At 55.5% G+C, this 24,144-nt stretch overlaps 1 long non-coding RNA gene across 17 annotated transcripts; it reads left to right on the plus strand.

Annotated features, from left to right (window-relative positions):
- Positions 1-67: 67 nt before the first annotated feature.
- LOC140645993 (uncharacterized) lies at positions 68-24,144 on the plus strand. 17 transcript variants are annotated; one of them, XR_012040223.1, is made up of 13 exons: positions 68-166; positions 555-707; positions 1,145-1,275; positions 3,532-3,778; positions 8,351-8,419; positions 9,762-9,837; positions 11,644-11,972; positions 13,347-13,437; positions 14,508-14,761; positions 15,996-16,117; positions 17,289-17,387; positions 17,763-17,903; positions 18,933-20,372. It is a non-coding gene; the product is annotated as an uncharacterized lncRNA (long non-coding RNA). The 17 variants fall into 17 exon arrangements; XR_012040233.1 differs by having other exon boundaries at positions 595-707; XR_012040229.1 differs by having other exon boundaries at positions 68-154.

Below are 24,144 nucleotides of genomic sequence, written 5' to 3' on the forward strand. Positions count from 1 at the left end.
TTCCAACAGAGATACCATCTAAAGGCCCTTTTCTTGACAGGAAAAGAGCTTCACGAAACTTGATCGGCGCTGTTTGCCGGGGGGCCTCCGACATACCTGTTCAGTCGTCGTGGGCTTTGTGCGATTCCCGCAGGCGCAATCTTGAAGAAATTTTGTACGGCAGCCGGTATCTTGGCTTCCTTTCTATCTCGCGCTTGGTCGCTTGCGCCTGCTAAAAACTTAATGGAGTGTCAAATGAACCCACAGGAAAACGTCCTCAACTCGTGCTGGTAGGGCAAGCCCGCTGTAGTTGATAAAATGGGAAAATAGCACGCTGTTTTGAAAAATTTGCCTTGCGAGGACAAGGGCTGTCTCCTGGCAGGCAAGTGAATTCTGTGACTGATTCCACCGCTCCGCCCGGGCACTTGAAGGAGGCGGTCCCTAAGGCAATGCAATCTAAAATGGGGGTCGTTTGGGGTTTTTAGTCATTTCTTAGGGATGTGAGGCTCGTGTGGGTGTTTAGCTTGTCCTGTTCTTTCTGTTCCTAATTCCGATCCCACTGACGGGCGTCAAAGAACGGTCGTGTTGTAGTCTAACGGTGTCGTCTACCGGGAGCTGGTGGAAGGCCAGGGCTTAGGTAAAGCCGATAAGGAGGATGCAGGCTGGAAAGCGGAACGTCTAAACGAGAATTACTGTCCTTGGGAGAGAAGCACATCCTGAAGAAATAGGTAAGCTAATTAAAATGGTTTGGGAACCATCCGAAACAACTAGTAGGAGCGTGATAAGAAGCACCCTCCCGCAAACTATCCTCGTTATCATCCTAAAAGTCACACCCCTCGAGCTGGAGACCCCGGCCCAAGCAGAGAGCCCTCGCCGCTCAGTGTGCGCAGCACGTTAAAGTAGCGCTGTAGCTTTAAGTTGACATAAGAGAAATGTCGACCGATAGAAAACTGCTTTGTGTGATTACTTATGCATATGCATAGCTAGACCGTATAAATACTGTACTTGTACGACCGAACTCTGTGCTAGCTTTGGGGAGCTACCGCCTAGCACCCATCTCTGCGCAGACATGAAATAAACATACCTCTGCCCTGTGCGTATATTGGCATCTCGCACACCGGGCAAGCGACCTCACGCTTGTGGGATAATGGTTTTGGCACCCCAGATGGGACCGAGCCGACAGCCTCGCCCGGTTCATCTTGCCGCGTCCGACGGGGAGAAGAGGCCCGAGCGGACTCCGGCGCGCACCGACCTGTCGACCGGGGACTCCTTCAGCTCCTCTCCTGCAGTCGGGCGGTAAGCGACACAACGGTGCAATGCTAGTGAAAAGAGGTATTTTGGGGGGATAGGAGAAAAGGGGAGTAGGGGCAAGATCTCTCGGGAAGCAGGCACCCTCTGTTCTGTTCTGGGCTCTGCATAAGACGCACCAGGAAAGATAGGTGGCAGTAGCGTAGTTCTGTTTGTTTCTACACGCCGTCCTGTTCAACAGAGGGAGACGTCCCTCGTTCTGGTTTGTGTAGAAATGCTGGGTTTTTCGGTACCGATGTGGGCGCTGCTGCTTCCCAGGAGGCACCCCTTTGCTCTCCTCTAGGATGCACCCTGAAGCATTGCAATCAATTTGGGGGAGATCCCACGACTAAGAATGGGCTAAAACGATATTGTAATCAACGGTGGCCACGATCTCGATTGGAAGATGGTGAAAAATGGCCTGAGGATGGATCCTTGAGATATAACGCTATATCGGAATGAATGTTGTTTTGTCGGAGAACGGAAAAATGGGATGGAATGCCTTACGTGGATATGGTTTTTCGTTAAGACGCGATTGGGATATTAGGAAGAAAGGTGGTTTAGTGGATTCTAAACATCAGGTTGGAATATATGCGTTAAAAGAGAAAAAGGGAAAACCTCGTTGTATTGAATGGGAAAATTCGGAAGAGGATATTCAGCTGTTGGTAGCTCCTCCAAAACAGCCAGAATGTGATAGCTCAAGCGATAATGGAGTTGTGAGTGCTGTCTCTAAAAGAACAAGGGGACAGAAACCGATAGTTCAAGCTCCCCTCAGCCAGGCTCTAGGGCCTGAAGGAAGAAGCGGTATCCGTACACGTACCTTTTACCGCTTCTGCTTTATTAAACTGGCAACGGGCAGTCAGATCCTATCGAAACGATCCAGAGGGAATGTATAGTACTGTTAATCACGACTCATAATCCTAACTGGGGAGATGTACAGGCTCTCCTAGAATATTTGTTTACCCCTGAGGAGAGGAGAACAATTTTAGAGAAGGCTAGAGAGGGACTGGTCCAACAATGTGTGTGTGTGTGTGGGGGGTGCCTAATACCATTACGTACCTCCCAAAGGAGGATCCGGAGTGGGATCCAAACACAAGTGTGAGGGATTACAGAGGGTAAAGGAATATCCAAAGTTAATTGGGTATGGGATTCAACATGGAGTGCAAAAGCCTAAGAATTTATCTAATCAGATCTCGATCCGGAAGATGATAGCAATTCAAAGTTATTGAACACGCCGTTTATTGGTCAAGCGGCAGCAGATATAAGAAAGAGATGACAAAAGGTAGAGGGCGAGGATGGCATGACAATCTCGCGGTTCTTGTCAGTCGCGTATAAGGTACGTAATAGTGGGGAGGAAACAGAAGAGAAGGAGAAGCGGGGACGAGTAACGCCGCAAGCTTCTTTGTTGGCTGCCTTGACAGAAGACCGAGAAAGGGGAGAGAAAATACACGAGGTGAATTTTGTGGGCGAGGAAGGGGCCGTAGCAATAAGAGTAGAAATGGTTATGACATTCCCCTGGGAATGAATCGGCGTGCAAATCGTAAGCGAGAGGGCCGTTGGAAAAAAGATTGTCCGCCCCGTCTGAGTCATCTCGGGAAAGAGAGACAGAAGAAGGGGTTGGAGTCATGACGGAGATTGGGTTGGACTGAAGGGGGCCGGAGGAGTCTATGAAAGTTTCCCCAGACGATCCTCTGGTTCCAGTCAAGCTGGGGAATGAAAGACTAGATTTTTTAATTGATAGTGGAGCCACACATGCTGTAGTAAGTAGTTGTAGGGGACCCCTTAAGCAGAACTAAAATAAGCGTTGTTGGTGCAACAGGGAAAAAGACTTTAAGGCTGTTTTTACAAGCTATGGAATGTTCCACTGGAAATACTAAATGAACTCATGAATTCCTTTCTATGCCAGCATGCCTCCTAGCATTGCTTGGGTGGGATTTACTTGTAAACTGAATGCACAACTAAGTTCTTCTGAAGACTCTGTTCAGTTGACTCTGTTCAGCCCGCAGGGGACGTCGCCTGTTTGTGGCAGACGCCAGCCCGAACGGGACCTCGCCTGTTTGGGGCACACCGATGGCGGGCGCTGTCGCCAAAAGGCAAAGCAGGGTCATAGCAGAGTTTTCCATTTCTGGGGATGGGCTCAGCCGTCTCCTGCACAAACTTCTGTTACGTAGCAATGGGGATGGTAGCTTTCTTTTGTTTTCTTGAAGAACAAGAGGATGATGGAGCACGTTACAAGAGCATGATCATTTTCTCTTCCTTTGGCAGCACAGGCACCCAAGGCCAGCCCGCGTTAAAGGAACAGCACGAGGATATCCGCGTCGACCGTCAGCAGAGGAAGGAAGCTTCTTTGGGAGGCTGAGGCGATGAAGCAGAGTCCTTAATTGTTCTGTTTGATTTTCAGCATGGGTGCGGCGAGGGCCTGGGACATGCCAAACATGGTCCCGGACAGGGGAGCTGTCTCTTACGTGGGAGGCTGTGAGAGCTATCATGGACACCACCGGACCGGCATCCTGTAAGGGTGCTTTCACATGTTTTCTTGTTTAGAGGCCAACCTTGGCTTTGGGCCGTAAAATAAAGTCTGCCAGGCCGGTGCCAGCTTGGAGGCAGCATCTGCCCACAGCGGTGCCAGCTTGGTGGTGGTGTCTGCCCGTGCCGGTGCCAGGTTGCTGGCTGTGTCTGGCTTGTGAGGGTTGGGGTAATTGGCCCCCTGTTCCCGATGGGCTCCAGCTGTGGCCCGGGGCAGCACAGGTGGGACCCATGAGGTGAGGATGGGGCTGGGCCCAGGGTTTAAAGGGCTGGGGCTGGGCCAAGGGTTTAAAGGGCTGAGGAGGGGCTGGCCCTGCTGTGCCGAGGGGCTCTACGTGGGGAGGGCGCCTGCCTAGGCATGCCTGCCTGCAGGAGCTGGCTGAGGAGTGAAAGGAAGGGGCTTCCCCAGGCAGCTGCCTCCAGCAAGGAGCAGCCGGTCCCCGCAGCCGGGAAGGATCCCTCCCAGCCGTCCCCGGCAGAGCGCACCACCAGCGCGTGGTGCCGGGAGCTCGGTGCCCCCGTCGGCCGCACACGTGAGCCGCCGTGTCTCTGGGAAGCCTCTTGGGAGAGGAGCATCGGGGCACCTGGGCGGGCGAGGCAGCCGGCACTGTGGAGGAGGAAGGGGCAGGGGCCGAGAGAGAAGCCCCGGGGCGCTGAAGGTCTCCCGGCGGCGGCAGGAGCTGCGGTGAGTCGCGCATCCCTCGCGTGCCTCCGGGCCCCTCTCTGCCGTGCTTCTCCAGACCTCTGCCTGCCTCCTTGCCTGTACCTGCCTCTGTCTCCCTTTCAGGCTGTTTGGCTCCCCAAAGCTTTTTGCCCTTCTGCTAGCGCTGCCCTCCACACCGTCACCTTCTACGTTTCCTTTCTATGCCCCTCCCTTTCCAGCTCCCCACCTGCTATTATTTCACTCTTCCCGCACTGCCTTCTTCCGCATTGCTGGGGAAAATGGCATTTCGAGGCCTCCCTCTGCGCAGTGGCCTGTCTCTCTTTGCAGTGACTCCCTCTGCTCTGCACCCTGTCTACTTTTTTCTAGTAAACTGTCCCTATTTTTCATTTTTTTTTACTCTCATAATTCTTCTCTTTTTGAAATTTTGTTTCTAGGTGTACTCTTACCTTGTTTTCTGTCTCTCTTTTTTTTTTTTTAATTTTTTCCTGTATCCTGTTGCTTTTAAAATTTTCATTCTGTGTCTACTTTAGTCAAGATGTCTCTCCCTGTTTAATTGTTTCCTGTCTGTCCTGTACCCCGTTGCTTTTAAATTGTCTTTCCTCGTCTATCTTTATCCGGTTTGCTGTCCTCATTTTTTAATTTGTTCTAGTCTGTGCTGTGCCCAGTTGCCTTTAAATTTTTCTTTTTATGTCTCCATCTACTTGGGTTTTTGCTATTTTTTTTTCCTCTCTTAATGTCTTTTGAATTGAAAAAGCTTTTGAATTTTTGTTTCTATGTTCACTTGTATGTATTTTTTCTGTCTCTTGTTTATTTTTTCCCTATCTGTGCTGTATATTGTGACCTGTAAAATTTTTTTCTGCCTACTTTTACCCAGATGTCTAACCCTATTTTTTATTATTTCCAGGCTTTCCTGTGTCACGTTGCTTTTGAATTTTTTCTCTATCTCCTTGTATCCAGTTCACTGTCTTTATTTTCTCTTTCATGCTAGCCTGTGCCATAGCCTGTGTCCTGGTTTTGGCTGGGATAGAGTTAATTTTCTTCCAGGTAGCTGCTATAGTGCTGTGTTTTGGATTTTAGGATGAGAATAAGATTGATAACACGCTGATGTTTTGGCTGTTGCTAAGCGGTGTTTACACCAGTCAAGGACTTTTTCAGCTTCCCATGCTCTGGCAGGTGCACAAGAAATGGGAGGGGCACAGCCAGGACAGTGGATCCAAACTGACCAAAGGGCTATTCCATACCATAGGATGTCGTGCCCGGTATAGAAACTGGGGGGAGTTGGCCGGGGGGTAGCGGTCGCTGCTCGGGGACTGGCTGGGCGTCGGTCGGCGGGTGGTGAGCGGTTGTATCTTTTTTATTTTCCCTCCCTTGGGTTTTGTTCCTCTCGCTCTCTTTTGTGGTTTTCCTCCTCATTACAATTCATTATTATTATTCCTACTATTTTGTTCCGATTATTAAACTGTTCTTATCTCGACCCACCAGTTTTCTTGTGCTCTTCCAATTCTCTCCCCCATCCCACCGGGGGGGGGAGTGAGCAGCGGTTGCGTGGTGCTTAGCTGCCGGCTGGGGCTAAACCACGACACCCTGTCGCTTTTTAAATGTTGTTTCTGTGTCTTTGTTTATTTAGTTTGCTGTCCCTCTATTTTATTGTTTTCTTCCTTTAAGGCCTTTGTTTTTCAGTTTTTCTCTATGCCTGCTTTTATCTAGTTTGCTCTTCCTATTTTTAAATTTTTTCTCCTCTGCCTTGTACCCTTTTGCTTTTTCAGTGTTCTTTCTGTATTGACTTTTATCGAGCTGTCTGTCCCTGTGTTTTTAGTTCTCTCTGTCTTGTCACATACCCTGTTGCTGCTTAAATTTTCTTTCTGTCTTTTATTTTTTTTTTCTCTTCTCTCCATTCATCCTGAGGCGTTAGAGGGTCTCCTCGGCATGCTGTTATTTCTGAAGCGTAACTTGTACCCCTCTGGCTTTGTAAGAACATCTCCTCCCTCTTCCTCAGAGCAGTCTCTTTGTCCTCTCCTCCATCTCGCTTGCCTCCAGTGGGTCGGCGTCTCCCTCGTCACCTCCGTACTCTGTTCAGATCCCCTCCCCAGTGCCTTTGTGCCCTCAAGCCGCCTTCTGTCTCTCTGGCCATCTCGGCACCCCTCTGTTTCTGTCGCGACGCTTCCTGCCAGCGCCCTTGTGGTCCATGGCCATCCTTTAGTTCTGCAGCGGGCTTTGTATCTTTCTTCTTCAGAGACAACGCTTCCTCAGGCTTCCGTTTTCCCTCAGAGCACTCTTGCCTTCCCTCCGCCATGTCGGATGCCTCTGTTCGGTCCCCGGTCCCCTGAGGACATCTCTACTCCGTTCAGATCCCCTCCCGAGGACCTCATTGTGTCAGCAATCCTTTGTTTGTCTCTTTGTCCACGTTTCCCCCGACCCCCGGAGCCCCCTCGTTCCTGTCATGACGCCGCCCGAGACTGTCCTCGTGCCCCACGGCACCCTTCCAGCTCTGCAGCCCTCTTTGTGTCTCTCTCTTATTCGGACAGAACCCCTCCTCAGGCTGTCGTTGTGCCCCACAGCTCCCTTACCTTATTCACTGCTGTCTAGGATGTCTCCGTTCGGTCGCTCATCCCCTGAGGACATGGCTGGGACACCCTCTTGAGTTTTGCATTGCCTGCCAGAGCTGCCTTCTGTCTGTCTGTCTGTCTGTCTCTCTCTCTCTCAGCAGCCGCCTTGTGCCGTCACCGTGCCTCCTGAGGCCGTCCTCGTGCCCCGCAGCCCTATGTGGCTCTGTAGCACAATTTGCACCCTTCTTGCTCCCGAGAACCATTCCCGCTGACATCTTTCATCTCCAGAGCACTCATGTTGTCCTCTCTGCTAGCTAGGACACCTCTGTTCAGTCCCTGGTCCCCTGAGGACATCCGTAGTCTGTTCACATCCCCTCTGGACTTCTTCACCGTGTCCTCGAGCCTTCTTGTGTCTGTCCCTCTCAGAAGCCCTCTGCTACTGTCACGCTGCCTCCCGAGCAGCACGCTTTTAGCTCCGTAAGCCCCCTTTGGACTCGCTTTGTTGCCATCGCACCTCTCCTAAGATCTCTGTTCCCAAAAAAGAGTGTTCTTGTTCTTTTCTATGCCATCTAGGATGCCTGCCGAGCTCCAGGGACGAGGCCGCCGCTCGGCCTAGGTCCCACGACTCAGCCTAGGCCCCACAGCTCGGCCCTGCACCTCGGCCGCTCGGCCTCGGCCCTCACACACGCACGCACACGAAACCAGAGAACCTTTCCCTCACAAAAATACCTAGGGATGGAGTTAATGAGAAGACAGGAGACTCTGCTGATCAGGCACAGGGCATGGCCAGACAATCCTACTGACCAGCAACCTATTTGCGTGCCACCAGCCCTTTTTATCCCCTTGTCCCTCTCTTTTCCGATGCTTGTTCCTCCCCAAACTCCTCTGCTACCTCCCCTTCCCCACCTTTGGTTCCTCCAGTAAACAGACCATAGTACATCCTGTGCGGTCCCCACGTGCGTCCCACAGCCTTAGTCGGCAACCTTTCTCAGTCTGTATGGTGATCCGGAAAGCCGCTCCCGTCTACTCGTCGTGACGAGTGTCACCCCGTACCGTGGGGCTGGCGGCTCTGCCGGGACAGCTCTGGGAGGAGCCCGGGCAGGGAATCCGTTTCTCTGGCTGGGTCACTGGGGTGCCTTACCTGGCATAGCGCCTCTGTGTGACTTGGAGTTTATGGAGACAAGCTTTTTATCACATAACCTAGCAGGGAACCGCACTTAAAAGCTTTGGAAAAATGCTCTAAAACTAGAATTGTCCAATGACCTTAGTAGTTGGATTGGTTTGTAGGATAATCCTATCAGAGGCATCAACTTGAAGACGGCTGCTTGACCCATTTTGTTGATTTCAGGCGTGTTGTTTGAAGGAAGAATGTACAGAAAGGGCCGAGGAGGTGCGACAAGGAGACAGGAAAGAGCAAGTAAGTTTTGAGAGAGGGGAAGAACCTCAGCGCTGCGAGTGACTGAAGGTGCTAAGGGCAAAGAGATTTTTGGGTTAGGTATGCGCATACGAAGGTCTGGGTGGGAATAGCGCACAAACAGTAGTAAAATACGGTTAGGAAAGCCAAGATTGCTCCTCCTTCTGGGCCCGTGCACGCGCCCTTGCTCTTGCAGACGCAGACACGCTGGAGCTGCGGGGAGGCAGGCGCGCAAGCCCGTCTGGAAGCAGGCTTTGGGCACAGGGTCCCTCGGCTGAGGCGGTGCCAGTTAGTGGGGGGAGAGCCCTGTGTGTTGGGCAGGTGAGGGGCGAGTGAGGCCGGAGCACGGCAAGGGCTGGTCCGGGCTGTTTGGTCTGGGGCAAGCGTGGACAGAGGGGACAGAGAGGAGGATCTGAAGGAATACGGGTTGTGAGCTCTTCATTCCCAACGAGGTCGCTGAGGGGGCAACCCCCTACGGTACCCAAGGTACGGGCGAAGGTCTGGGGCCAGCACAAACGGTGCTGAGAGAGGGAGTTTCCATAGGGTCTGGTGGTGGCTGCAGGCCGCTTCCCATCACAGAATCGTATAGGTTGGAAAAGACCTTTAAGATCATCGAGTCCAACCGTAAGCCTGACACTACCAAGACCACCACTACACCATGTCCCTAAGCAAACAGCGACACTGAGCCCCGTGGCATGCTGCGCAGCCCTTTTGGTGTGCACCAGTTTGTATTTGGCCGTGCCCTGGAGCCCTCTGAACTCCTGAATTCATATTTTAGGTTCCCCCCGAGTCCTTCTGTGTGTCCCAAGGCCCTGTGTTTCTCATACAGCGTGCCGCAATGCTTCCTGCTTAGCTTTCCTCCCATCCCAGAGTTTTGCCAGTGCTTTTTTGGTGTGCTCTAGGGTCAACTGTTTTCCTCTCTGTGGGGCCCAGGCCCCTCCCCCCCCCTTCCTGTGCCCCCAGAGTCCTATGTTTTCCTTGTCACCTGCTGATGGCTTCCTCCCACCCCAGCATTGCACTCCAGGGCTCTCCCTTTGTTCTCGTCCCCTTTTCTCTTCCTGTGCAGCCCAGGACTCTCCCTTTGGCTTTTGGCAAGCTGCCCTCAGGAGCTGGGGCACCCCTCTGCTGTCCCAGCGACCACAGCTGTCCCCAGTGGGGCCGAGGGCAATAGCCTGTGTTCTCGGTGGGATGCAGCTCTGGGCCCAGGGCCTGGGGCTGACCAGCCTCTGGAGTGGCCAGCAGGGCTGATGGCTATGGTGCCCGTGTCCCCACGGGCTGCAGCTGTGGGCCGGGGCTGCTGAGCTGGGCTACTGCCATGAGGGTGGTGTTCACATCACCCCATGAGGGTAGGTCCAGGACAACAACGCCAGTGCTGAGCAATACATGCTGGGACCGGGACTGAGGCTGCAAGCACAGAACAGGTGAATGGGGCCGGGGGGGGGGGGGGCGGTCCCTGCGACCGGGAACATCCCGGGGAAGGTGGCACAAAGGGGAGGTGGGGCTGGGGCAACAGCGACCGGGTCCAGGAAGACCCGCACTAGGGCCAAGGAGCGGAGGGTGCGGCGCCGGGGTCGCGGGTGGCCCAGAAGCCGAGGGGATGGGGGAAAGCTGATGCACCGGGGCAGGGGGGAGGCCGCACAGGGACACGCGGGGCTGCCTGAGCGCTGGGGCTCACCGGGGGGCAGGGGTAGTGCTGGGGAAGCAGCTGGGTCGGGTCGGGGCCCTGCAAAAGGGTGGTCCCGACACAAAGGCCCCCGTCCCCGTCCCCGGGTGCGTGTCTGTGTGGGGGGGGGGTTTCCAGGTCGTGCGGAGGGGTGCGGGGCAGCTGGGGAAGCATCGGACCCGAGCGGAGCCGGTGGCGGTGCTGGGAATCCCGGCCCTGCGAGCCGGCCTCCGCGGGCGGAGGGGGGCCCCGCGGGTGCTGGTGAGGGGAGGAGGGCGTAGGGGACGGTGTCCCCATAGGGTTAAATGGCACAGAAGGCAGCAGCCCGCAGCATGCTGGGAGCTGTAGTCCTGGGGTAGCCAGCTTGTGGTCGGGCAGGTTGTTCGCAGGGCATGCCGGGAGATGTAGTCTTTCGGCAGGGAGGTTCCAGCCAGCCCCGCTGGTGTGTGCAGCACGCCGGGGTGCGTCCTCGCCCCATGCTGGCCTCCGGGTACCTGCCGGGGCCGGCAGCCGTCTGCCGGCGGGGAACGGCCTCGGGCACGTGGCGCGCGCGCGCGCGGGGGGGCGGGTGGGCGGGCGCGCGGCGGCGCCCGCGCTCACTGCTGCCCTCTGGCGGAGGAAACGCGGTACTGCAGGTCCGGCACCGCGCATGTGCGGTGGGGTGCTGCCGTGCTCACCGCGGCTGCCGTCCGCCGGTAACGGCAAGGCGGTGCCGCGGTGCCTGCGAAGCGCCGCCGCCGCGCTCGTTGCTGCCTCCCGGTAAGGAAACGCCGCCGCTGCCGCCGCCCCGCGTGCACGCTGCCGGCGGGCGCTCGGCGCGGAACTGCAGCGCCGGTGCCGCCCCTGGGTCCGCGCCGCCCGCCGGGTGCTCGCTGCTGCCGGTGCCGCGGCGCGGTACTGCAGCGCCGACACCGCACAAGGGCGCAGCGGCGCTGCCGCCTCCGCTGGTGCCGCGGCGGCACGGCCGCAGCGCGGTGCTGCCGCCCGGCGTTCGGGCGCCAGCCCTGGCCCCTCCGGCGCGCCGTCGGCGGCCGGCGCATGCGCGGTGCCCGGGAGCGGCATGGCGGCGCGCTGGGCGCGGGTCTCGGCGGCGGCGGGCGTCCTGGGGCAGCGGTAAGGCGAGCGAGCCCCTTTGGCGGGCGCGGGGGTGTCTTCTGCCCGCTGGCTGCGGGACGGGAAGCCTGAAAGTGCCCGCTGCGGCAGGCTGCCGGTGTGCCGGAGGCGAGCTGGGTCAGGGCAGCCCCAGGGAGTTGCCCGAGAGCTGAGAGAAGGGGAGAGGGGAAGAAGGCGGACACCCCCCCAGGCGCAGACGCCGGGCGGCTCCCCGCTTCCAGAGCTCCCCCTGAGCCTCCCCCGGCCCCGCTTGCCCCCCCACGCGCAGCTGCCCCCAGCTCCAACCCCTCCCCTGAAGCCTGTCCCGTAGCCCCAGGTCGCTCCCAAGCCCCGTCGTGCCGGTGGCAAGCTGGCCTTCCGCGCGTCTCGAGAAGCCCCTGCGGAAGGAGAGGCTTCAGCCGGGGGCGATCTGCGGTAATAACGGTGTCTGCTTCTTCTTTCCCTCTCCCAGAGGCTGCGCTGAGGACACGGTCGTCCCTTCCTCCCCTGGGGCTGCCGGTGACGGCACCCGCCTCAGGCTTGCGTGGATTGTCTGTGCCTGGCCTGGCTCTCCTCGCGGCGTGGGGGCGAAAAGGGACGGGCGGAGCGCTTGCTGGCTGTGGACAGGAGCTGCTGCGGCTGAAGCTGGAGAAAGAAGCCAGAGAAGGGTAAAGAAGAAGAAATGGAAGGCCGTCTGGCGGCTGCCTCCCGCTGCAGGCAAGAGAGAGCCTGCCTCTCCGGGTGAGGAAGGATCCCTCCTCGTAGTCCGCGGCAGGCCAGGCCGCCAGCGTGCACCGCAGGGTCTGTATGCGTAAGCCAGCGCGTGGTCTTGCTCCCTGTCCCTGTCTGACAATCTGCGTCCTGCTCCTCGTCCTTCTTTTTCCCTGCTCTCTATCGTCCGCCATCCTTCTTCCTGTCTGTCTTTGTTCTCTTTCTATCCTTCTGCCCCAGCGCTTCTTTCTCCACCTCTCTCCTGCTCCCTGCCCTTTGCTTCCTCTCCCTGACCCTCTTCCCTGTCTCCGCTTTTTCCTTTCTCTCCTTCTCTGTCCTGCTCCCTGGCCCTTTTTTCCTCTGCCTCTGTCCTCTAGCCCATGGCTTGCTTTTTTTTCCTTTTTCCTTCTTGGTCTCTTTGTACAAATCTGACCCTTTCTTGCTTTCCCAGTCCCTTTGTCCTGTTCCCTGTGGTTCTTCTCTCTCTGTCTGTATGTCCTGCGCCCTGTCGCCGTCACGTTCCTCTGTTCTTCTTCCTCTCCTTTCCCCCCCACCTCTCTACCCCTCTGTCCTGCTCGCTGACCCTGCCTTTTCTTGCTCCATCTCTCTGCAGGGCTTCTCGTCCCTGTTGTGTTTGATTTCCTCTATGTCTCTGACCTTTTCTTTCGGCCTTTCGTTCTCTGGCGGCACCTCAGTCTTCTCCGTTGTCTTCCTTTTCTCTTTCCAGTCCTCTGTCCTGCTCCCCATCCCTGTATGAAATAGGGGCGGGTGCAGGCTCTGTTCTCTTGGGACTGGCGGGGGAAAAAGCAGCCCCGGGCCGAGCGCTCTCCTGGGGTTCGTCGGGGGGTTTTGGGGCCGAACCCGTGTGCGAGCCGGGGGGAGTAGGGGCAGCCCCATCTGGCTCTCAGGTTCTGCTTGTGGAGCTGGGCAGCCTCTGCCGCTCCCGGCGCAGGTCGGGCAGCGGCGGCCCGGGGGGCTCCTGCGGCGCCGGGCGGGTGCCGGTGGCCGGAGTGGCGGGGAAGGGCCGCGGCTGCGGCGGGCGGGGGTTCCTGGAGGCGGCTGGGCCCGGCTCCCCGCAGGGGTGCTTGGGGCTGCGGGGGTTTGGGGTGCGGGCCCGGCACCCCCAACCAGTGCCGGAGAAAGCGAGCCGGAAGCAGCCGTAATAAAGCGACGCCCTGCCTGTGCTGGTGCGGCCCTGCAGAGGTGTGGGGCCGGGCCCTCCGCAGTGCCCAAGCGCTCCCCAAAAGTGCACGTGTGGCCCTGGGGGTGCAGGGCTGTGGGGTGGCTCCGCTCCCCCCATCCCGCAGCATCAGGCATGGGGACCGCAAAGGGGTCGGAAAGCAGAGAGGGTGAGCTGGTTTGGGGCCTGAAAATGGAGAGCAGGTCTTGTGTTCTCGGGGCTTGAAAAGAGGCTGAGGTGGCTGACTTTGGGGCTGAGAAACAGCTTGAGTCGTGCGTTTTCAGGACCTGCCAGAGGGGACCGAGCGGTACGTTTTTGGGCTGAGGAGCAGAGGTGAAGTGCTGCATTTTTGGGACTCGAGAACAGGCTGAGCAGGTGGGTTTGTGGGCTCAGAAATGGGAGCTGGTTTGGGGGCCCAAAGCAGAAGCCAGTTTGGCTGTTTGCGCAGGGCGGGGGGAGGGCGTTGGGGGCTGCGGGGAAAGCAGAGGGTGGGCAGGGTGCACGGACCCTCCCTGGAGGGTGGGGGTCTGGTCGCGTCGGAGCCCAGAGTTCGGGAGGCCGGCGTGCCCCGGGCCAGCCTCTCGGTCTGAGGTGGCCTCTGGCGGGGAAGGGTGCTTTTCAGACCCCGCACGCCCTCTTGGAGCCCAGCTCTTCTTTGTACGCTGCTGAGAATAGTTCTTAACTACTTAATCGTACAAACTGATGAATCGGTATTTCCACAGCGTCCAGCTGTGATGTTTAATAGTCATATTCAAGTTCTGACAGCGACCGCTTTCCGAGCTTGTCCAAAGCCCAGACTGTGGCAAATAGCTGGAGCTCGTAAGGAGAAGGAGCTGAAATCGGCGGAGCTTCGGTGCGGAGCCGGAGCTTCGGTTAGCCAGAGCTGTAGCGAGGAGGAGCTGGAAGGAGATGGGGTGTCCGCTGTCTGGAGCGTGCGTTAGCCAGAGGCAACGTTAGCTGAGCGGGGCGGCCGTGAGCCGGAGCGTCTATTCGCTGGAGCATCCGTCGGCCGGACTGCGCTCCCAGCGGGGCTGCAGAGCGGCCGGGCGCAGGCAGGGCTGTCCCCAGCCAGCGTCTCTGAGCAGCAGGGAGGCGAGCGGTCCTTCTGCCAGCGGGGAGCCTGGCCTCTTCCCTCGGGGATTAAATCCACGCCCTGCGCCCCTCCCTGCATGGAGGGCGTCTCCCGGTCCCGTTCCTGGGGGTGGGAGCGAGGTGGGGGTGCCCCGGCTCTCCTGGGGCAGCCCCGCTGCGAGGGGGCGGGCGAGGCGGCAGCGGGAGGCAGCGGTGTCTCCCGGTACCTGGCAAAGGGGAGAGGGGCCGGTCGGTTGGAGCTGCCGGGGTGCACGGCCTGGCCCCTCAGGGCCCCTCTGGCAGAACCCTCCCCTGTGTTTTCCCCGTCGGCTGGGTGTGACAAACAGGATCATTTTTGCCTCCTCTTTTCCCAGTGTCACCTTCGGCGTCACGTGCAGAAAATCCCGCGTGGTCGGTCCCGCTTGCCGCTCAGGGAATCGCGCGTATGGGGCCGGGGGAGCGGGGAGAAACCTTTGCGAGTTCAGGGACGCTACAGATGCTCCACCTGAAACCCAGAGAAAAGGCAAATCTGCTGCCAGTGCAGAAAAGGTGATGAAGACCTGCGCGTAACGGAGCGTGCCTCGTTCCTGGATTGGTCCCTTGGCAGTTCCGAAGGTTTTCCTTTCGGGTAAAAGAATGAACTTTCATCTCGGATAAATGAAGAGCTGCCTGTTACCTTCTTCAGGGTCAAGTGTTTCTCTTCTGTTTGTTCAGACTAACTTTACGGGCAAGTTGGCAAGAGCCTTTTCTTTTTATATGCACAACTACATTGTTAGTAACCTATGGTGTCAGTAGAGTTAATTTTGGAGCACCTAGATGCCAGTAGAAATAGAATGAGTGAAATGTGATGGAAACTGACATTTCAACTTGATTTTTATTCAATTTTTTTTTTTTCATTAGAGTGTTGATGGCATGCTGTGCTGTGGGTCAATCCGCATTCTCTTCCGTGGAGCCTTCAGTCTAGGAGTTTTATGTAAAAAAAGTTTGTCCTTCCAAAAAAGGACTAGTCATTCCTAGGCTTGAGGTGTAGACTCGGAGGGTCTCTGAAGTCCCTGATCAGGATTACAGCGTTGCTGCTCTTTGTCTTCACTTTCGTTAATTTCCCCACTGCTCGGTGGTGGTTGGGAGCCCCGAGTTGTCGTTTTTTTTTCCATCTCTAACACATTTTTTTCCCCCCAAGGAGACGCTATGTTTAAAAGGGAATGAGTGTCCTGGTTTCGTCTGGGATAGAGTTAATTTTCTTCCTAGTAGCTGGTATAGTGCTGTGTTTTGGATTTTAGGATGAGAATAATGTTGATAACACAGTGATGTTCTAGTTGTTGCTAAGAAATGCTTCCACTGGTCAAGGAGTTTTGAGCTTCCCGTGCTCTGCCGGGCGCACGAGAAACTGGGAGGGGACACGGCCAAAAGAGTTGATGGAAGCTGTCCAAAGGGCTATTCCGTGCCATCTGGCATCATGCTCAGTATGGAGACTGGGGGGAGTTGGCCGGGGGATAGGGATCGCTGCTGGGGGAGTGGCTGGGCATCGGTCGGCGGGTGGTGAGGGCTTGCATCACTTGTTTTTCCTGGGTTTTGTTCCTCTCTTGCTGTCTTGTTGTTTTCCTTCTCATGATAATTCATTCTTCTTCTTCTTGTTGTGTTCCAATGATTAACCTCTTCTTATCTGAGGCCACGAGTTTTCTGACTTTTGCTCCTTGGCTTCTTTCCCCCATCCCCCTGGGGGGGGAGGGTGAGCCAGCTGCTGGGTGGCACTTAATTGCCGACTGGGGCTAAACCACAACAGTTAGTTTCCTTCCAAGCGTGTCAGTCAATGCACTCGAGTGATGATTATTAAAACCACCAAAACGGCACCTGTCTTACAGATCTGGACTCCTTCTGAACGTGTATCCATCGCACGCAAATGTCATTGGGCTACAGATCATCTGCACTTCACGCTTTGACAAGACGGCGTGCTGAGACAGGGATGAGCTCTGAAAGAAAAAAGGTACAAGGTCACGGGGTTTTTGGTCTGTTTTTTGTGGGGGGCGCGTGTGTGTGGTTTAAAAAGAAGAGTGCGACGCTGAGTGGCGGCAGCCTGCAGAGCTCTCTTGCTGCCTGAGCTCTCCTTTTCTTCTCTTTCACTCCTCTTTCATGACTGTAATTGGAATTTGGACAACGGTAGAAGAGCAGGTAAGTTACTTGCCTGTGTAGATGTGCTGGTAATCCCAGGAAGGTCAATGCTTGAAGCCGTAGTGAATAACTTGGCCGCAAGTAGAATTTCCGAAGGAAGAAAAACAACGGGAAGCAAATAGCAAGTTACCGAGCGATTTGCGTGGGTCCACCACATGGCAGTTTTATTGCCAAACGCTGCTGGGCAGTATGCTCCAAGTGGCTCTTTTTGGTAAACGTGAATTTTCAGGAAGTTCAGGGTTGTGCGTGGCAAAACGTGTCCCTCTGTTTATGTATGCCGCTACGTAAACGTCCAGCGGCGGGGCTGTTGTTCCCTGCTCTCGATACTGCCACGGTAGTGCTGCGGTATTTAGACCCAAGAGAGGGCTTTAGGAAGGGAAGGAGAATGCCTGTTTTCTGTGAGGGCTACGAATGCTGACCCTTTTCTCTGCCGCTTTCCCGTGCGTGCGATGAAGCGGTTTTATTTTTCTCCCTTGTTCCTGGTCTAAATAGTTCTGAAGCTGTCGCTGCTGTGGGATTGCAAGTGGTGTTTCAAGGTTTTGTGGGGTTCTAGTTACGGATCGCTTCTCCTGTGGCGAAGTGTCAAGATACGGTTTTCAGTGTAAAGCTTCAGAAACTGCATCCGCTGAAATCAGCGTAGGTGAAAGTGATGTTGCGCGTGCAGCTGTGCTCGCAGGGATGCTCGGCGGCTCCTCCTCAAAACAGCGAGGGCGTGTGGCCATCCGGAGGGTTGCGCTCTGGGTCTGAGGGCGTGCCGTCTTCTTGCTGCGCTTTTGCTGCGCAAACCAAAGCTGCCCGTGAGTCAAAAAAGGCACGGTTGTCTAAAAAGTGCCCAAGCTCTAGCAGCCTGTATCGTCAACTGTTCCGAAGATGATGCAAAACACTTTTTCCTCCGCTCAGTTGTAGTCTTCACCAGCCTTCACCAAAAAAGGAAGCTTTAGATTCCTACCCAGCTTTATGCTAAAGGGTTTTTTTTCCTCTCTCAGCAGAATGTCAGCCGCCACCATTTCGCCGCGGTCGCCCTTTCTTCTGCCAGGAAAGTGCAAGACGGACGGAAAGGATCCGTAGTGGTCTGCAAGTCCACGGTACGTCTACGATGTGTGCCTGCGTTTTTCCTAAGGTACTCGTAGCGGGGACTTGAAAGTTAAGGTGAAGAATGGGCCAACTCTCCTTCTGTAGTTTTTCTGTGAAGTATTTCAACACAAATACTACAGATAGAAAAAGCGTGTTCTGGAGCGTGCCTACGCAAAGCTGACTTCCCTCCGTTTCTTTTCTCTTCCCGAAAGCGTAATCTTCTGTTTCTGTGCGCTTCCTATGAAATGATACTGTGAAAATAATTTTGTACTAAAAGAGGAAAGAAACTGTTGGGAAGAGTTCAGGTGTTCAGAAGAAAGAGCCTTTGTTTTCCTGGGAAAAGCTTTCTGCTTTTTCAGTCAGTAAGGTTTTAAAATATCTTGTAGCAGTACTTGAAAAGCCTTACTGCGATCCTAGCATCCGTACGAAAAGCCGTCAAGGTCAAAGAAGAGACGTGGCCAAAACGGGACAAATGGGCGTCGCTTCCGCGTGTTTTCCAGGCTTTCCCAAGAAGCGTTAGCAGCCTTGTAAGTACCGCCAGTGAGTCCTGATGTGGTTTTGGTGAGTTACTGCTTCGAGAAGGTCCTTTTTCCTGAAGCTACGGTGTGTAATTTTTGACTTCAGTTGGGAAGAGATTTTCCCGACTGGCAGTCCTTCTCATTCAAAGAAGTTGCATTTGATGAACTTCCCATCGGAGCGGCTGGACGTGCCAGTAGAAGTCATCAGCAGCAAGACTTTTCACTCTCTTTAAAAACACCCAGAAAAGTCAATTTCCTTCCAAGGACCCAAGCCCAGCACGTCTTCCAAAAGCTGATGGCATCGCTGGTCTTTGGTTGTCGGTTGCAACAGCCGAGATATGATCGAAAGGCGTTCCTCTGCATGCTTCGGTACAGCCAAAAGCATTAGCAAATCTGCCGGTCCCTTTTGGTAGCCTGATGTATTGCAGCACTGGGGATTTGATTTCTGCGCCTCCTCCCCCAGTGAAACCGTCTGGGGATCTCTTATCTCACTGACTTTTCTATCAAACTGGAACTTTAAACAGAAGTTAAAATGGTGTCATTGACAAAGCGACTGGCACTGTTGAAACTGTAACTGCCCAATAGCTGTGGCATGCAACTTAGGAGGTGTGTTTCAGCAGTGAGGTATTTGTTCTCCGTGTTTCAAGAGAGAGGCAACTGAACGTTACGGGGTTTTCCCCAGTATTTTGACGGCGTGCTCTGCAGTGCTTTATTTCTGCCTCTCTTTCCATGGCGCGTTTCCCTGGCGCTTCAGTAGCGTCTCTCTTGGGCAGCGCAGCTGGGCAGATGTCACTAGGAGGGACATAGCGCACAACCCCTAGTCACGTTATAACCGTGCGTTTTGGAGAGAGATGGTTTAACGGTATCCCAGCTGTGCAAGGTAAATGAATGCAAAAGGAAACTCAAATGCTTTTCTAGTGTAAGTCTTGTTGTTGGATGTATATAAACATACGGCCACCTTTTTAGCGTAGAGTGAATTACTGAGATGTGTTCTTTATTTTCCATGTTACTCTCTAAAGGTTTACACTTCCCTTTCAGCTTTCTTGACCGAGCGAGCAAGACGTGCAGCAGCAGCAGCCGCGAGGGCCGTAGCCGTTGTGGTGGATCCGTAAGCGTAGATTCTGATGATGGTCCGGCCTTGTCCTGCAGCCTCACCGGGCTGTCTCCCTGCAGCAGTGCTGGAAGGAAGCGATGAGGCGTTTTCCAAGAGCAGCAAGAGCGTTCACTTTTAGGTGAAGAAGGTGTTGAAAATCCTACCGCTTGGTCTCAATAGGGATTTGAAGCGTTGCAGTCAGTGTCGCTGTTAAAGCGTGCGCTGTATCTGGAGCGGACCCGTTTCCCTAGAATCCTGCTTTAGCTCAGCTCCTCTCCTATCCCTTATTCCGACTGAATCCCTGTACTTTCTGCTGTGCTGTTTTTTTTTCATGTGCTGAAAGGGAATGTGGGGTTTTTGTTTTTCAGCGGTCTTGCTGTAAGCGTCTGGTGGTGCTCCCTAGATCCCCCCGGCCAGGTTTCCCTGCGGGTGGTGAAGCATGGTGAGGGTCAGGGGCCAGCCCTGTGGCTGGAGGCTCCTGGCTCTGTGTGCGGTGGGTGCCCCGCAGGTGGTGGGGAGAGCCCGGGGCCGAGAGGGACCGGGGCCGTTTGTTGCCCTGGGGAGCCCGTCGCAGCGCGGGAAGGGAGGGGGAAGGTGGCGGAGCAGAGGCCGAGCGAGAGACGTGGCACCGTCCTCGGGCACGCTCCCCTATGGCGTGGGGCGGCTGCCAGGCTGCGGGACAGGGGCTGGGGGGGCTGCCCCCCCCTTTATTTTTCTAGCGGAGCTCCCCTTTTTTGGTGGGGCATGTACATATGTAAATGGCCCGATGAAAGTAAGTGTAACCAGATGTAACCAAAATTGTTAGTTTGTTCTTTTGTAACTAAGCAACATAGAGATAGGAGCAGGTTAGACAATGCTTTAATATTGTGTTTGTACACCTATGGCTATGGCTATGCTACTATGCCCAAAGACAATTGGACAAGGAGTAGTACGGTCATGCTGCTACGTTCCCAGTACAGCCCCAGCCCATCTTGACAAAGAGTCAAGGGTGGTTAGAATAATTGGTTTGTGCTAAGGGTGCCGAATCGTTGTTAGGATCCACGCACCATGAAGAAGGGGAGCAAGTTACATAAGCAAGGTGGGATTGCGCATGTCCAGAAGAAGGGGTCGACTAAAGGACACACCTGTACGGCCACCAGGGACCACCAGAGACCCCCACGGAAGCCCCTCGGAGCTCAAGGACGCATGCGTAATGACCACGCAAGTATGATAATTAGTTCCGGGAAATAGAATGAATATGCATTATCATTCCAGGAAACTTGATGCATATGTATGTAACTGGACAATATAAGTTTCGGCTGATGTAACCTGCGGTATGCACGCTAGGTGGAGCGATCCCCCGTGCATCCGGTGCCGTAGTAAAGAATGCCTGCTTCTTAATACTACATTGGTGTTAAGGAGTTTGATTCCCGATTTCGGTGACATAAGGAGGTGGCAGTTGGGGCAGTTTCCCTTGTTTTGTTTGTCTTTTGGGTGTGACGAAGAAGAGGCGAGGCTGGGGAGTGATGATGTCTGTTGGGGCACCCCAGTGTCACTGGGGGGGACGATGGTGATGTGGCAGAGGAGCAGGTTGAGTGGGGGGAGGGGGGGGTCACGGGACAGTTCAACCCCCGAAAGGGGGTGACAGCCCCAAATGCCTGAGAATAGGTGGGGGAGGGATTAAATAATGAAAACCTGTAAATAGGGGTGTGAGGCATTGAAGCAGAGAAAAATCTCTCCTTTTTATGTATATTGAAAAATTTTATTTATATATACGTAAAAAGATTTGACAAGAAACCCCTCTGTCTACTCTATTAGATAAAGGATGGTAGAATATGAAAAAAATCTAAATCGAGATATATAGGGTGATAAAATAGAAAAAGAACTCATATATATGACTAAAAAAAGGAGTTTAAAAGTGCATAAAAAGAGGATGTATACGAAGAAATTTTAAATGGCAACAAGGCAGAGCGAGCTCTCCCCAGCTGCAGTACCGACTTCTGTCCACACGGAGGCAGCAGCGAGCAGAAAAAAAAAAAAACCAACAACAACCCCCCCCAAACCCCAAACAACCGCTATCGCGCATGCGCGGCTCCCCAGCTGCAGTACCGACGCTGTTCCCCTGAGCGGCAGTAGAGAGCACGGGAAAATGCGCCACCGCGCATGCGCCGGGCCGCACCAGCAGTACCGACGCTTGTCCACGGGGCGGCAGGAGCGAGCACAACGAAAAAGCGGCACCGCGCATGCGTGGCTCCTAGGCTGCAGTACCGACTTTTGGTCACCGGGCGGCAGCAGCGGGCACAAAACGAATGCTTCAGCGCGCATGCGCGTCTCCTCAGCCGCAGTACCGACTGTTGTCCGCAGGGCGGCAGCAGCGAGGTCGGGCGAAGGCGCCACCGCGCATGCGCGGCTCCCCAGCTTGCAGTACCGAGTTTTGTCCACAGGGCGGCAGCGGCGAGCACCTGAAAATGCGGCACCGCGCATGCGCAGCTCCACAGCTGCAGTACCGAGTTTTGGTCACCGGGCGGCAGCAGCAGGCACAACACAAATGCGCCAATGCGCATGCGCGGCGCCGGGCTGCAGTACCGACATTTGTCCACCGGGATGCAGCAGCGAGCCCAAAGACCCACCGCGCATGCGCAGATCCCCATCTGCAGTACCGACCCTGTTCCCCTGAGCGACAGCAGCAGGCACTTTAAAATGCGCCACTGCGCAAGCGCGGCTCCCCACCCGCAGTACCGACTTTTGTCCACCGGGCGACAGGGGCGAGCATAATGCGCCACCGCGCATGCGCGACTCCTAGCTGCAGTACCGCCATCTGTCCGCACGGCGGCAGCAGCGAGCTCGGGAAAAATGCGCTACCGCGCATGCGCAACTCCCTAGCTGCAGTACGGTCTTTTGTCCACACGGCGGCAGCAGCAGGCTCGGGAAAATGCACCACCGCGCATGCGCGGCTCCCCAGCTGCAGTACCGAACTTTGTCCACCGGGCGGCAGCAGCAGGCACTCGAAAGTCCGCCGCTGCGCATGCGCGGCTCCCCAGCTGCCGTACCGATCTTTGTCCACATGGCGGCAGCAGCGGGCACTCGAAAGTCCGCCGCTGCGCATGCGCCGCACCCCACCTGCAGTACTGATCTCTGTCCACATGGCGGCAGCAGCAGGCACGGAAAAAATTGCGCCAGCGCGCATGCGCAACTCCTGGCTGCAGTACCGACTTTTGTCCAGCGGGCGGCAGCAGCAGGCTGGAAATGCGCCACGGCGCATGCGCGGCTCCACAGCTGCACTACTGCATTTGTCCACACGGCGGCAGCAGAGAGCACGAAAAAATTGCACCACTGCGCATGCGCGGCTCCCCAGCTGCAGTACTGCATCTTGTCCACACGGCGGCAGCAGAGAGCACTCGAAAGTCCGTCACTGCGCATGCGCGCCTCCCCAGCTGCAGTACCGATTTTTGTCCACACGGTGACAGCAGCGAGCTCGGGAATATGCACCAACGCGCATGCGCGGCTCCCCAGCTGCAGTACCGATTTTTGTCCAAACGGCGGCAGCAGCAAGCTCGGGAAAATGCGCCACTGCGCATGCGCGGCTCACTGGCTGCATTACTGATTTTTGTCCATCGGGCGGCAGCAGCAGGCTGGGGAAGGTGCACCACCGCGCATGCGGGGCTCCCAAGCTGCAGTACCCATCTTTGCCCACACGGAGACAGCAGCGAACACGAAAAAAATTGCACCACTGCGCGTGCGCCGCTCCCCAGCTGCAGTACCGACTTTTGTTCACACGGTGGCAGCGGCGAGCTCGGGACAATGCACCACCGCGCATGCGCGGCTCCCCAGCTGCAGTACCGGCCTTTGCCCACACGGAGGCAGCAGCGAGCACCCGAAAGTCCTCCACTGCGCATGCGCGGCTCCCCAGCTGCAGTACTGCGTTTCGTCCACCGGGCGACAGCAGCGAGCACCAACAAAATTGCGCCACCGCGCATGCGCGGCTCCCCAGCTGCAGTACCGACATTGGTCCACTGAGCGGCAGCAGCCAGCACTTGAAAATGCGCCACCGCGCATGCGCGGCTCCCCCCCTGAGGTACTGACGTTTGGTCGTCGGGAGGGTCGGAAGCCGGAACTGCAGCTCGGCACCGCGCATGCGTGTGCGCGCACCAGCGGCTCTGCCATCCCGGAGGGAAGTCCTCGCGTCCGGCTCTGCTCTCGCACGCTGCCGGTCATCGGCAAGTAAAAATTCTGGGCTTGGCTTTGGCATTGTCCTGTAAGGGAAAGCTCTGGCTCGGGATGTCAGTTGCTTACTTGCTGTGGAATGGTCGTGTTTTTCAGCAATCGTTCCAAATAGAACGGGTTGGGTGGGGCAGGGCAGAGTAAGGGTCTTTGCAGGCACCTGGGAAGTAAAGTCTTGAACGTAGAAAAGCTTAAAGCATTTGCTGGACAGGAGGTTTCTCTGTACCCACTACATCCGTTGCTTATTAGCAGTGACTGATGTTTGTAAGAGTGCCGTGTGGAAGTGTGAACATTCGTTACTGAACTAAAACTGCTTTGGTTCTGTGTAGAAAGCAGAGGAACTACAAAACAACATATCCCCCCCCCCCCCCCCCCCTTTTTTTTTTGGTTAAACGTACCGTGTTTGCAGGGCCTTAGCTTTCTATTGCCAGACTGGGCAAAGCTTCCCAAGCTCAGTTCCGCCACAGTCACCAAAAGTCTCCCATAGTTGCCAGGATGGTGAGTTAGTTTTGGGCTTCTAGCCCTCCATTCCGCCATTGTTTTAGTCAGATCCTGAATGCCGCTCAGTTAAAGACTCACGAGAATTGCTTAACATTTGCATTTGGAAGTCATGCTTCAAACAATGAATTTTCAACAAAATTTTTTTGACGCTAGCCAATGAACTCCTGTAATACTGGAGCAAAATGACATTTTTAGTGGCTGTTGAATCTCAGAGTGATAACATCGGCATCCCTGTTTGAGCCCTTACCGCAACCGTTGCAATGTTTGTTTACACGCTGCTCGGTTCTTTTGTAAAGGTGCGTAGCTGTGGGAGGTGCGTTATTCCGAAGGTGCTACGGCGCCGATGCTCTGGCTGTCGGCAGGAATGGGCAAAGCGGAAGGCTCTGTGGCTGGGGGAGAACGGCGTGGACGTGCGACCGCTCTCTCTGTTGCTCCGGAATTTCGACGGCTGGGTTG

This window comes from Ciconia boyciana, unplaced genomic scaffold, assembly GCF_034638445.1.
Source record: "Ciconia boyciana unplaced genomic scaffold, ASM3463844v1 HiC_scaffold_81, whole genome shotgun sequence".
Classification (NCBI taxonomy): Eukaryota; Metazoa; Chordata; class Aves; order Ciconiiformes; family Ciconiidae; genus Ciconia; species Ciconia boyciana.